At 45.6% G+C, this 13,331-nt stretch overlaps 1 pseudogene; it reads left to right on the top strand.

Annotated features, from left to right (window-relative positions):
- Positions 1–3,834: 3,834 nt before the first annotated feature.
- LOC781215 (small ribosomal subunit protein uS15-like) lies at positions 3,835–5,685 on the top strand (annotated as a pseudogene).
- The last annotated feature ends 7,646 nt before the right edge of the window (positions 5,686–13,331 follow it).

Consider the following 13,331-nt stretch of genomic DNA (forward strand, 5'->3'; position numbering starts at 1 on the left):
CCCTTTTGCAGGGAAGAGACAACAGGAAGTAGTGTAAATTGGCAGGGGAAGGCGAGGGTAGCTGCCCTCTCCCATCATGAGGCTGCCCTGCCCTCCCAGAAGTGTGTGCTTGCCCAGCCCTAACTCCTATCTCCTCCCTGAGATAACAGGACCTCACCACTGCACACAGACCAATCTCAAAGGGGCATTGGGCATGAAGCCCATTCTCAAAGGTAAGATGAGCAAGCTAGGAAGGCTGGAGAGACCCCAGTGAGGTCAGCCTGCCCGGCAGCCAATGTGGCTGATTTCTTGATGAGCTGTGTGTCATGTCTAGGTGGTCCTGAGGTCAGAGTAGGTCAGTTGGCCTTGGAGGGGGCAGGGGTCTGCCTATGCCGTCTTGTGGACAGGGTCTAGTCTGGTGTTTGAATGTCCTCACTCTATGTTCAGGGCCTCAGAGGCTGAACTGGTAGGACCCTTGTGTTGGGCACCAGGGTTACAATGATGGATGAGACACAGGCCTGCCCTCACAGTGCTTACTATCTATCATGGAGGCAGACAGGCAAATAGCCAGGAGGCAAGCACTGGAATAGCAGGAACTCCCAGGAGGGTGGCTTGGGGGTGTGGCAGGCAGAGGTTTCCAGGGAAGGCCACAGTCCAATTTCTCAGGAGTAAAAATTGCACCAATCTTCATTGATTTCTTTAGGGATGGACACTCAGGATTTTCTTTCCAACAGCTTTGATAAGTGGAGCACTGCCACCCACTTCTCACCATGCCTGCACTGATGTCACCCAGTCATCCTGTGACTCAGCATCCTTGGCTGGAAGCCTAGCCAAGAGCTGTGCATCTCTCATCTCCAGCACAAGGGAAGCAGGAAGTTCTGTTGGGCGGCGAGCGTTCACTGCAGGCCCCTCACTGCAATGGGCGCACCCTATGCATGACTCCTCATTGTTTGCAGCTCTGTTCTGTGAGGTCGCCATCACTACTTCCGTCCTAGAGATGGGCAAACTGAGGCTCAGAGTGGTTCTGTTTCATCCCAGCCACACAGCTAGGAGGCCCAGCCTGGACTCAAACACAGGGCTGTCAGTCTCCATGCATGAGCCCTTCCCACAGAATCCAGGACTTACCTTCCTGCCCTGGGACGTTCCCAAGCAAGGGGCAAGTGACATTTCTGGTGTCTCTCTTCCAGCCTCCAGGCATGCAAGTGTTGCAGAAGCCAGGGCTGTGACTCTAGGGGTTTTGGACCTGCCCCCAAACTTCAGCCCACTCTGGCAAACTTTTTACCCAGCCTCCAGAGTAGCCTTGGACAGTTCTCGTGACAAGCTAAACTCTGCAACTGAACTCTACCACTTCACCGCCTGCCCAGCAGGAACCAGCATTCTCGTTGGCCAGTCGCAGGGAGACACAGACTGACTGACACTCCTAGCTAAAGGTAGCTCCCCTTCGCAGCAAGTAACACATTAAGGCCCACAGTGATGCTACCACAGTTCCTTGTATCAAGCCCTTCCTGGGTGCCAGTTGGAGGTTCTCCATTAAATCCTTCACCTTAAATCTGAGTCAGAATTTTGATCCTTGTTTTGGGAAACAGAAGCTCGGAGAGGTTATTTTTCACAGTCGTGGTATCTGATCTGAAACCCAACTGACCCAAAGTCCATGTTCTTACCCTCACAGACTCTCTTGCCTATCCACCCTCTCTCCCTTTATCTGACCCTGTCAAGAGCTGCAGACCCCATAGCACCCTGGGACACACTGTTTTGCTCAGGGTTGTTCTCTGGACCAGGAGCCTCAATTAGGTGCCAGACTAAGGAGTCTGTGCTTTCTCTAGGGTTAGTTAGCAGGACACTGATGCATGTCCAGGAGACGTGACTGCAAAGATTAAGTCAGGTCACTGAGATGCTCCATGGCTCACCTTCCCAAGCCCCACCTTCACACATCAGGAGCTGGGCTGAGGGCTCTCTGTCCTGGCTGCATGTTGTAATCCCCTGACCTGGATCCCACTAGAGATTCTGATTCAGTTGGTCTGGAGTGGGACAAAATTATGACTGTTTTTAGAAATCTCCCCTGCCCTAGATGATCCCCATTTGCAGACCCAGATGAGATCTTCATCTGAATAGTGCAAATTCCTGTCATGTCTTGCCCTCTGGCTCAGGCTCACAGATCCTGCAGGAGGTTCTGAACCGGAATCCAGTGGCAATGTGAGGAAGTGAGCCATGGGGGCTCTGTTGATGGCTGGCTGGGCTGTCTGGAGAGCCAGGTTCTTCACACATCTGGGCAGAGGCTGGGCATATCCTGGGAAAGCAGATCCCAGTCCCTAGCTAGCCTCTCCCTCGAGGACTAACGGATTTTGGTGCTTTGAACTTTTTTCCTTGGAAGCCTGACTTTGCAGTCCTCTGGTTTTGGCTGAACGCCGAGTTCCTTTTGCAGCCGCAAAGCCAAGTGCCCACTGAATAGGATGCTTCCTGGAGAGCTCCCTAGGTGACAGGCATCATCCATTCTTCTTTCTCTCTTCATTCAGCTCTGTGGCTCACTCCTCTGTGGCAAACTCTCCACCACCGCTGAGTCAGGGAGACATAGCAACACAGATGACATATTTGCAGGACACAGCAGGGCGGGTGAGTGCTGGTAGGGCCAAGGGACTAGGCTGTGCACATTTGCCAGTCTGATCGAATGTTCCTGTTTTAGGCCTGCCCATCCTCTGGCCAGACTCCAGGCCTATGTTCCACTCTGCCCTAGAGGACCCAGTAGTGGGGTGGTCAGAGCAGGAGTTCACATAGGGTCCTCGTGCCCCTGAACAGATGCATTGGGAAAACTGATCTCAGACACCTGATGCTCCTCAGACTGCAACCTCTCTGCCCACATGACATGGAGGTGGGAGGGGGAGCACTGAGGGGAGTCAGCGGTCTCAGAGCCCTTCCTGGCAGAACTCAGCCAACCTTCTCACCCCAGCCCCTCACCTGGGGAACTTCCTGTTTGATGGCTCCTCCTCCCTGCAGGAGAACATTGGTCAGCTGCTTGCCCCACAGGCCAGAGCCCTGGGGAGGCCCTGCATTTCTTCACACCTGGCCTGTTCTCACTGTGCTTCCAGACAAACTTTCCCAGCAGGAGTTGTGTGCTTGAAGAAGGGTCTGTGGCCCTGTTATCAAGAAGGTGTGGAAAACCCTGACACTCTGACAGGTAGCTTCCCAAAAGCCACGGAGCATTAGGGCCAGCCTGGAGGAGCCCTGAGCTCTGGTGTGGGTCCCCCGGGATCTGAGCCCTGATGAGAGTCTCCCACTCCTGTGCCCTGATGAGGGTCCCCCAGGCCTCTGCCCTGACGAGGGTCCCCCAGGCCTGTGTCCTGATGAGGGTCTCCCAGACTCTGAGCTCTGCTTGTGGTCCCTCAGACACAAGCTCTGTGATGTCTTCTCAACAAGGAACCTTCTGCTGGAGGACTCTGTCTCGGGTACCACAGCACAGCCAGGAGCTCTCACAGCATGTTTTTGGAATAAAGGCCTCAGTAACTGACTGCCTTCCTTTCCCCTGGCTGTCCCTCCTTCTCTTCATCCCACGGTTCCCCCCACCTCCACCCTGAGTGAGTGCCTGCTGATCATCTGCTGATTATCCTCTGGACCCCTCCTTCCAGGAACATTGTAGGTGTGTCTTCTTGGGGAGAATTCCAGCCCATGCTTTTCATTTTACCACCTGCTGTCCTGTGCCAGTCCCCTACTCTGTCCCCTCCCATTCCCTGTGCAGCTCCTCCCATCATGGGCAGCAGCCTGCAAAGGACTGATGGCTCAGGAGTTCCAGCCTGGCCAGCTTCTACAGGAGGCCAGCACTTCACAGGAGCTGGTGTGGGTTTGATGCTGGGCCCAAGGGGCTCACTTCCTGGATAGAGGCAGTGAAGGAAGGGCTGTCTGGAGACCCAGAGGTGAAAAAGTGAGGATGGGACTTCCCTGGTGGCAGCAGTGGTGCCCCTCTTGCTACCACACCGCCACCATGATGGGTTGCATGCACACTCCCGGGAAGGGCCTGTCCCGGTCAGCTCTCCCCTACCACCACAGTGTCCCCACCTGGCTGGAGCTGATGTCTGACAACATGAGGGAGCAGATCTACAAACTGGCCAAGAAGGGCCTGACTCCCTCACAAATCGGTACGATCCTGAGAGACTCACAAGGTGTTGCACAAGTAGGTATCGGGACAGGCAATAAAATCTCGAGAATTCTTAGGTCCAAAGGACTTGTTCTGATCTTCCTGAGGATCTCTATCATTTAATTAAGAAAGCTGTTGCTGTTCGAAAGCATCTTGAGCAGAACAGAAAGGATAAAGATGCTAAATTCTGTTTGATTCTTTTTTAAAAAATTTATTTTAATTGGAGGCTAATTAATTTACAATATTGTGGTGGTTTTTGCCATACATTGACATGAATCAGCCACAGGTGTACATGTGTCCCCCATCCTGAACCTCGCTCCCACCTCCCTCCCCATCCCATCCCTCTGGGTTGTCCCAGTGCACCAGTTTGAGTGCTGTTTCATGCATCAAACTTGGATTGGTGATCTATTTCACATATAGTAATATATGTGTTTCAATGCTATTCTCTCAAATCATCCCACCCTCGCCTTCTCCCACAGAGTCCAAAAGTCTGTTCTTTATATCTGTGTCTCTTTTGCTGTCTCGCATATACAGTCATCATTACCATCTTTCTAAATTCCATATATATGGGTTAATATACTGTATTGGTGTTTTTCTTTCTGACTTACTTCACTCTGTATAATAGGCTTGCATCTGATTCTGACTGAGAGCTGTATTCACCAGTTGGCTCAATATTACAAGATGAAATGAGCCCTCCCCACCCCCCGCCCCACTCCCAGTTGGAAATCCAAGTCATCCACAGCCTCTGCCCTGGTTGCATAAATTTGCCTATTGTACTCAAGCAATAAAATCATTAACAACAACGAAAAGGAATTCACCTGCCAATGCAGGGGACATGGGTTCCATCCCTGCTCCAGGAAGATTCCTTATGCTGTGGAGTAGCTGAGCCCATGTGCCACAATTATTGAGCCTGCGTGTTGCAACCACTGAGGTCTGTGCTATGTTCCCCAACAAGAGAAGTCACTGAAATAAGAAGCCCACGCATTACAATGAAGACCCACTGCAACCAAAAAGAAATAAATTTTAAAAAGAAGAAGAAGAGCAAAGATGGAAGGGAGGGCTCAAGGGGAGGAGGGGGTCAAAGATCATGGCCCTTCCCTGTGGTCTGGGAGGACTGGGCCCCCTTCCTGTGGGCAGATTTATGGCAGAGCCAGGCATCTGCCCCTTCCCATATATGCCATATATGGCTGCAGGTCATGACACAGGGACTGGAGAAAGAGGGGCAAAGTGAGAGAGGGAAGAGGGGAAGACCAACCTGAGTGAACTGGGCCCAGGAGGGCCTAATAACGGGGTTAAGGTGCAGAGTTGGGGTACCTGGGAGATTTGGAGATGGGGGGGGAGGCTGGGGTGGAAGAAGACAGGACAGTGTCTGAACAGCCACACTCCCACTTACCCACTTACAGTCCAGCGGGTTCCATTCTTTTCAAATATATTGATCCTCTTTTGATATCTAAGCTCTGATGTCTTTCACATGATTGACAGCATTTTAACATTCTCTTTATGCTAATAATTCTCAGAAAGTAAACTAAAAGCAGACTGTCTACTTAGGTATGGGCGTGGGACAAAACGTTTCCAAGTGCTGTTTCGGATGGGATGCTCAAAATTTTTAGAAAATCAGCTTTGATTCAATAGATTAATCCCTTCTTAGATTTGCTATATTGTTCTAACTCCATCAAATATACAACTTTTGTGTATTTGGATTTCAGTTGCATTTTTTTAAGAAGCTCAAAAGTAGTACCATTTTGCTTAAAAACACTTTTTCACTATGTGAATTTCAATCCCAAAAGAAAACATTAAAACAAATCCGCATGTGCCCATGACCAGCTTTAATAATTAACACATGAAGGATCTTGTTTCATCTCCAGGCCCCACTCCTACTCCTTCCCCTGCCTCTGGCCACTGGATTCTTTTAAAGTAAATTCCAGACATATCATTTCATCTGTGTGTATTTCAGTTTCTAAGAAGGACTTTTTCTTCAAAAAGAGTCCCATGCTATTGTGACACCTAAAAGTTGACCATCATTCCTTAATTATCATCAGATATTCCATTATGTTTAAGTTCCACAGTTGTCTCATTAATGGTTTTTTACAGATGATTTGTTTAAATCAGAATATGAAGTTCTCACATGGATTGAAGTTAATTGACATCTCTTAAGTCTCCTGTAATATCCAGCAGTCCTGCCTCTCTGTTTTTGTTGCTTTTTCATCATTTACTTACTGAACAAACTGAGTTATCTGTATTGTAGAGTATCCCATATTCTAGACTTTATTGATTGCACTCTCTTGTTGTCATTCACATATTTCTTTGTCCCTCTTTTTCCTGTGAATGGTAGTTAGGCCTGGAGGTTTAATCAGATTCATAGGCCATTTTCTTTTTCTTTTTAAAAAATTATTTATTTTTGGCTGCACTCGGTCCTTGTTGCTTTGCCAAGCCTTTCTCTGGTTGCAGTGAGCGGGAGGCTACTCCTCATTGCGATACAAAGGCTTCTCATTATGGTGGCTTCTCTTGTTAAGGAGACTGGGCTCTAGATGCAAGGGCTCAGTAGTAGCAGCACATGTGGGCTATTTGTGGCTTAGCTGCTCCACCGCATGTGGAGTCTTCCCAGACCAGGGATCAAACCCATGTCCCCTGCATTGGCAGGTGGATTTTATCCACTGAACCACCAGAGAAGTCTGGCAATTTTCTACAAGAACGTTTCATAGATGGTGTGATTTCATTCTCATTTTACTGCAGCAAAAATCACATAAATGCCTGTTATCTCTGTTTTTGTGAGATATTCATTGTAGAATGATGTACTGCAGCTTTTCATCAGCATTCTAGTTAGCAGTTTTAAAGGACAGTCACTAATGAACATTGCCTAGATTCATTATTACATTAGGGTGTAGAATGATGTACTGCAGCTTTTTATCAGCATTCTAGTTAGCAGTTTTAAAGGACAGTCACTAATGAACATTGCCTAGATTCATTATTATATTAGGGTATACAAAATGATTTTCAAATTCTCTTCACCTCTTTTGAATTTATTAGCTAAGATTCTTCTATAAAGAACTTTCCTACATCAACTATTTAGCTACGCTGAAGTATGATTTGTGCCAGAATTGCAATAAATGATTGCTTTTTACCAATTTTCAAAATAATAAGCTAGTATCCTTATATCTTCTAAAGGTGGTCAGTGATGTGGATGAGTGTCTGTCTGGGACCTTAGCTTACTAAAAACCACCAAGTTAGCTGCCCCAGTCTCATGGATGTAAACTGAAGACATACAGCTCCTGGGTCAGACAATGGATCTTTACTCAGGTCACAGCAAGCAACATGGGCTTCATGCAGGTGTCAGTCCTCTGTCTCCCAGGTCCCATGGGTGACAGAGCAAGCCCAGGTGGATGCCACACATGCAGTAGGGTTGCGTAACAATGAGAAACACTTAGCTAAGAGGATGAAAAGTCATCTTTATCATGGAGGGAGATATTGATCATCCCCCAAGGCAGTTATCTGCCAACGTGATCCTGATAAACAGTTTGGGCAAAGAGTGACCAGGGTCTTGTAACCTTTGCCTACCCATAACAGACATGCAAGAGTGTTCAGGGCCCATGGCCTGAGCCAGAATTTTTTTTTTTTTTTTGTATTATTATGCACGGACTCAGTTATTTTAAGCATATTTGACATAAAGTTTCATTGCAGTCATTATTCTTTTTGATGCTCAAATTGTTTCATGTCAATCTGGCCAGTAAGACTTGACTTCTGTGATCTTCTGACATGACCCTAGTAGTCTTGGGTAGCATCCTTGCTTTTTTGTATAAGCAATATATTACAGGCTCACTTTGTAAAATTTCTGCTTCAGCTTCTGGATATTTCTCCCAGAAGCCTTTTATTGGGAGATGCTATTTAGAGACCATAAACTGGGTGCTAGGAGTGCTTATTGCTACTGGATAAGTCATGAATCCTAGGTCTTTTCAGATGGCAGAGCTAGGAAATAAGTATTTGTTTTTTGACATAAAAATACATCATGAATCAATGTTAATATTTCAGAGTAAACTTTAAGATTACAGAATTTGACTTAACATTAAAAATTTTCTATTTGTATCTCTTTTCTCTTATGCTGAAAATTTTGATTCCTATTAACACTAGCATAATTATTTATTTTTTCATAATACATATAGCTTCAAAGTAATATCACTAATATTATCACTACAGTATGATTATTGAGCTAAGCAACTTAGGATTTCTTTGCAACTTATTTATCATATATCTTATTCTTAATATTCAGCTAAATTACTGTATTTTAATGTCACTTTAATAATTCTCTGCATGGTTAAGCCACTTAAGTTCATTTAATTTAACTTTCTTTAGTTACTCTGTAAAATATGTAGAATCTACATGATTCCAAAATCAAAGCTATAAAGTAAGGTGGTCTCTTCCCCTAAATCTTTTACAATCCACCTCCATGCAGGAAACCATTTTATTTCCTCTTCAACTGTGCTGCTTTTGTCTTGAAATACAGGCAATTGTGAATAGGAATATACATATTTCCCCGATTTTTATAGAAAAAGTAGTGTACTACACACACGATTCTACACCTTGCCTTTTTGCATAGACCAATACATGTTCCATAGTTTATTCCAAAAGTGTAAACAGAAATTCACCTTATTCCGTTTCATAGCTGCATGGAATTCCATTGTATTGACATGCTGTGGTATATAAAGTTAAACCCTGACTGCTGGAAATGTGGATTTCCAGACTTTTGCTGTTACAAACAGTGCTTCAGTCTTACAATGTGTCATTTTGTATTCTTTTACTAGTGTATCTTTGAGATAGATTCCTAGAAGTAAGATTTCTGAGTAAACGGGTAAACACTCATATAATTTTGCTAGGTATTACCAGCTTCCCCTCCTTAGAGTTGGCTATTTTGTACTCCCATCATTACAGACATTTTAAAGAGTGATGTGAGGGTTTTATTTAAAAGTTACAATATATCAAAATTACATATATTTAGAGAGATTTAGACTTATACTGGAGAAGGCAATGGCAACCCACTCCAGTACTCTTGCCTGGAAAATTCCCTGGACGGAGGAGCCTGGTAGGCTACAGTCCATGGGGTCGCTAGGATTTGGACATGACTCAGTGACTTCACTTTCACTTTTCACTTTTATGCACTGGAGAAGGAAATGGCAACCCACTCCAGTATTCTTGCCTGGAGAATCCCAGGGACGGGGGAGCCTGGTGGGCTGCTGTCTATGGGGTCGCACAGAGTTGGACACAAATGGAGCGACTTAGCAGTAGCAGCAGAAATAGCAGCAGACTTATACTAAAATACTTTAAAGTTCAATTTTGAGCAGAAACTAACACAACATTGTAAAGCAATTATACTCCAATTAAAAAAAAAAAAGATGAATATGGTTGAGACCATTTTAAAAAAGTTCAGTTTTGACAGACTACAAAGAATTTCAGGAATCTTTTAGGGTTTCCTGAGCAAAGTTTTAAAAGACAAGTGGTCTAAGAAACTGTAGAATGATTGTTTGGTTTATATTCGTGTTGTGTCCAGGTGAGACTTTTATGTCAGGTAGATCTGTGTCCCCATTCCTGCCTCTCTATCTTGTTAGGGTGACTACAGATGAGTCATTTAGCCCCTCAGAGATTTCTGGGGAAAGCATTTGTGGAAAGTGTGAGATGAGCTAATATGTGAAAAGCCCTTAGCACAGAGTCTGGCACAGGTGGGTGGACCACCACGTGGGAGGAATTATTAGGAGCTGACTTGTTCTTGCCAGGACCACACTGTCCCTCCCCTTCCTGGAGGATCAGAGAGCAGAAAGCAGCTACGATGGGACGGCGATAGGGAACTAGGTGGAGCAACTTGTTTTGGTTTGCCCTGGACCTTTCTGGGTTTTGCTCCGAAAGTCCCATTCCCTGGGAACTCCTTCAGTCTCACATGAACTGGGATGGTTGGTCACCCTCTTGGGGAAACAGGTCTGGGTCAAGGGCCCCAGGGACCTGTGCCAGAGGCTGGAGACAGGCAGGACACAAGGCCGAACAAAAAACCTGCTGTCACAGAGGGGACCAGAAATGTTTTGAAGTTAAAACGGAGCCTTCATCTTGAATGGCTTCTGCCAAGGGAAGCTGGGTTTTCGGGCTCCTTTCTCCAAGTCTGTGACTAGGAAGAGTTTCTCATAAGGCCTTTGACTTTTTGGTATCAGCTGTAACTGAAAACCCCCTTGGCCATGGCAGAATGTTGATATTGGTAACAATAGTGAGGTTTTTTCGTGTAATAAAAAGCAATCCTAGGAAATTGTATCTAATCATCCCTATTCACAGGAAAAGGGGATTCCCAAGTGGCTCAAAGGGTAAAGAATCTGCCTGCAATCCTGAAGACCTGGGTTCAACTCCTGGGTCAGGAAGATTCCCTAGAGGAGGGCACGGCAACCCATACTAGTATTCTTGCCTGGAGAATCCCATGGACAGAGGATCCTGGCAGGCTACAAGTCCATGGGGTCTCAAAGAATTGGACACGACTGAGCATTCACAGGAGGAAGTCACTGTTTGACACTAACCATGCAAGTGAGAACTCAGGTGTTTGGCAGCCTCAGCCTCATGGCAGGCCAGACTTGTATCACTCAGCTCCAATTATTTCAATATTTTCACGAAAGAAAAATGTCCTTTCATAGATTGCAGGGTGCCCCAAGATTGCCAAGAAATAGGCCACTCAGCCAGAAAGTTCTGGAACGTGCTGGGAGCCACCAACCCACCTCTGACATTCTCCAGGAGCATCACTGGCAATCAGCTCTCCACTTCCTGCCAAGAAACAGGCGCAGGGTGTGGCATGTCAGCCACTCGGAGGTTTAACCCTGATGGGTTTATAGCGTGAGTCATACAACCAAATCCCATTAACTGCCTCTGAAATTGTAACTTCATGTTCAGAAGAGCTTAGCAGTTCTTCAAGACCCAATTCGTTTCTCTGGCAGGGTGCTCTGTCAGTGGGAAATGCAAGCAGCCTCCTGTGGCAGGTTACTCAGCACTGTGCTTCCTTTGATCTCATTGTCCACCACCATGTTCCCCACCCCGCCCTGTAGTTTCAAGCGCCTTGTATTCCATTACCCCTGTGGTGGAAGTTCAGCCAGGTGCCATCACCTGGCACCCTACAGCACGCATTGGAGTGAGTGAAGCTTCCCCACTGTGGGCAGCCCTGGTAGGGTGATGCCAGGCACAGGCAGGATATCCATTCCTGGCTCCAGGCCCTCCAGTTTATCACTCTGATGCACGTGGGTGGGTGGGGGGTTGATCAGACCAAGCACTGGCCAATGGGACATCCTCTCCTGGGACCATGATTCTCTAACAGAGCTGTTCAAGGGCTGAGCAAACGTGTGGACTTAAGGCCTCTTGGGTTGCCGTGGAGTGACTGGCTCAGAGGCAGCCTGGCTCCCCAGGCCTCCCACTTGCCTTCCAGCCTTGCTGCTCTGTTGCCAGTTAATGCAATCTCATGGTGTGCCTGGGGCCACAGCACTTTTGTTGGCACCAATGGTGAGGAAGGCCCATGGGCCACCTTGCTTGGGGACTTGCTTGTGAAGCAGTCTGGCTCCTCAGAACCTGGGAGTTTTAAAAATGTTTAAAAATTAGTTTCTTAAGTAATACATAGACATAAACCTTATACAAAATTTGAAATGTGTAATAAAACACAGTAAAAGTGAAACCTCTCTCCCACTCCAGCAACCCCACCCCATGCTGCCAGCATCTTTGTTTCCCCCAAGGCTAACCTGCTGTGCTGTGCTTAGTTGCTCAGTCGTGTTGGACTTTTTCCGACCCCATGGACTGTAGCCCACCAGGCTCCTCTGTCCATGGGGATTCTCCAGACAAGAATACTGGAGTGGGTTGCCACGCCCCCCTCCAGGAGATCTTCCCAACCCAGGGATCGATCCAGGGTCTCCTGCATTGCAGGCAGATTCTTTACCAGCTGAGCTACACATCTATTATTATGGTGGCTTTTAAAAACTTATTTGTTTTTTTTTTTTTTTCTTTTTTTGGGTGTGGACCAGTTTTTAAAAGTCTTTATTGCATGTGCTACAATATTGCTTCCATTTCATGTTTTGGTACTTTATTTCTTGTTTTTGGCTACTAGGTATGTGGGATCTTAGCTCCCCTACCAGGGATCGAACTCAAAACTCCTGCATCGGAAGGTGAAGTCTTAACCACTAGACCATCAGGGAAGTCCCCACAGTGGTCACAAATGGAATCCACCTACTCATACCCTGCTTTTCCCCACTAATAACACCTTAGAGTCTCATTGTTTTGGATGGGAAGGAGGAGCTGGGTGCTTTTACTAAGGAACAAAGGTCACTTAAGAGATTTGTTTGGAAGTTTTGGCCACAGCAATCAGAGCAGAAAAAGAAATAAAAGGAATCCAAATTGGAAAAGAAGTAAAACTCTCACTGTTCACAGATGACATGATCCTCTACATAGAAAACCCTAAAGACTCCACCAGAAAATTACTAGAGCTAATCAATGAATATAGTAAAGTTGCAGGATATAAAATCAACACACAGAAATCCCTTGCATTCCTATACACTAATAATGAGAAAACAGAAAGAGAAATTAAGGAAACAATTCCATTCACCATTGGAATGAAAAGAATAAAATACTTAGGAATATAAAGAAACTAAAGACCTATATATAGAAAACTATAAAACACTGGTGAAAGAAATCAAAGAGGACACTAATAGATGGAGAAATATACCATGTTCATGGATCGGAAGAATCAATATAGTGAAAATGAGTATACTGTCCAAAGCAATCTGTAGATTCAGTGCAATCCCTATCAAGCTACCAATGGTATTTTTCACAGAGCTAGAACAAATAATTTCACAATTTGTATGGAAATACAAAAAACCTTGAATAGCCAAAGCAATCTTGAGAAAGAAGAATGGAACTGGAGGAATCAACCTGCCTGACTTCAGGCTCTACTACAAAGCCATAGTCATCAAGACAGTATGGTACTGGCACAAAGACAGAAATATAGATCAATGGAACAAAATAGAAAGCCCAGAGATAAATTCACACACCTATGGACACCTTATCTTTGACAAAGGAGGCAAGAATATACAATGGATTAAAGACAATCTCTTTAACAAGTGGTGCTGGGAAAACTGGTCAACCACTTGTAAAAGAATGAAACTGGAACACTTTCTAACACCATACACAAAAATAAACTAAAAATGGATTAAAGATCTAAATGTAAGACTAG

This window comes from Bos taurus, chromosome 1, assembly GCF_002263795.3.
Source record: "Bos taurus isolate L1 Dominette 01449 registration number 42190680 breed Hereford chromosome 1, ARS-UCD2.0, whole genome shotgun sequence".
Classification (NCBI taxonomy): domain Eukaryota; kingdom Metazoa; phylum Chordata; class Mammalia; order Artiodactyla; family Bovidae; genus Bos; species Bos taurus.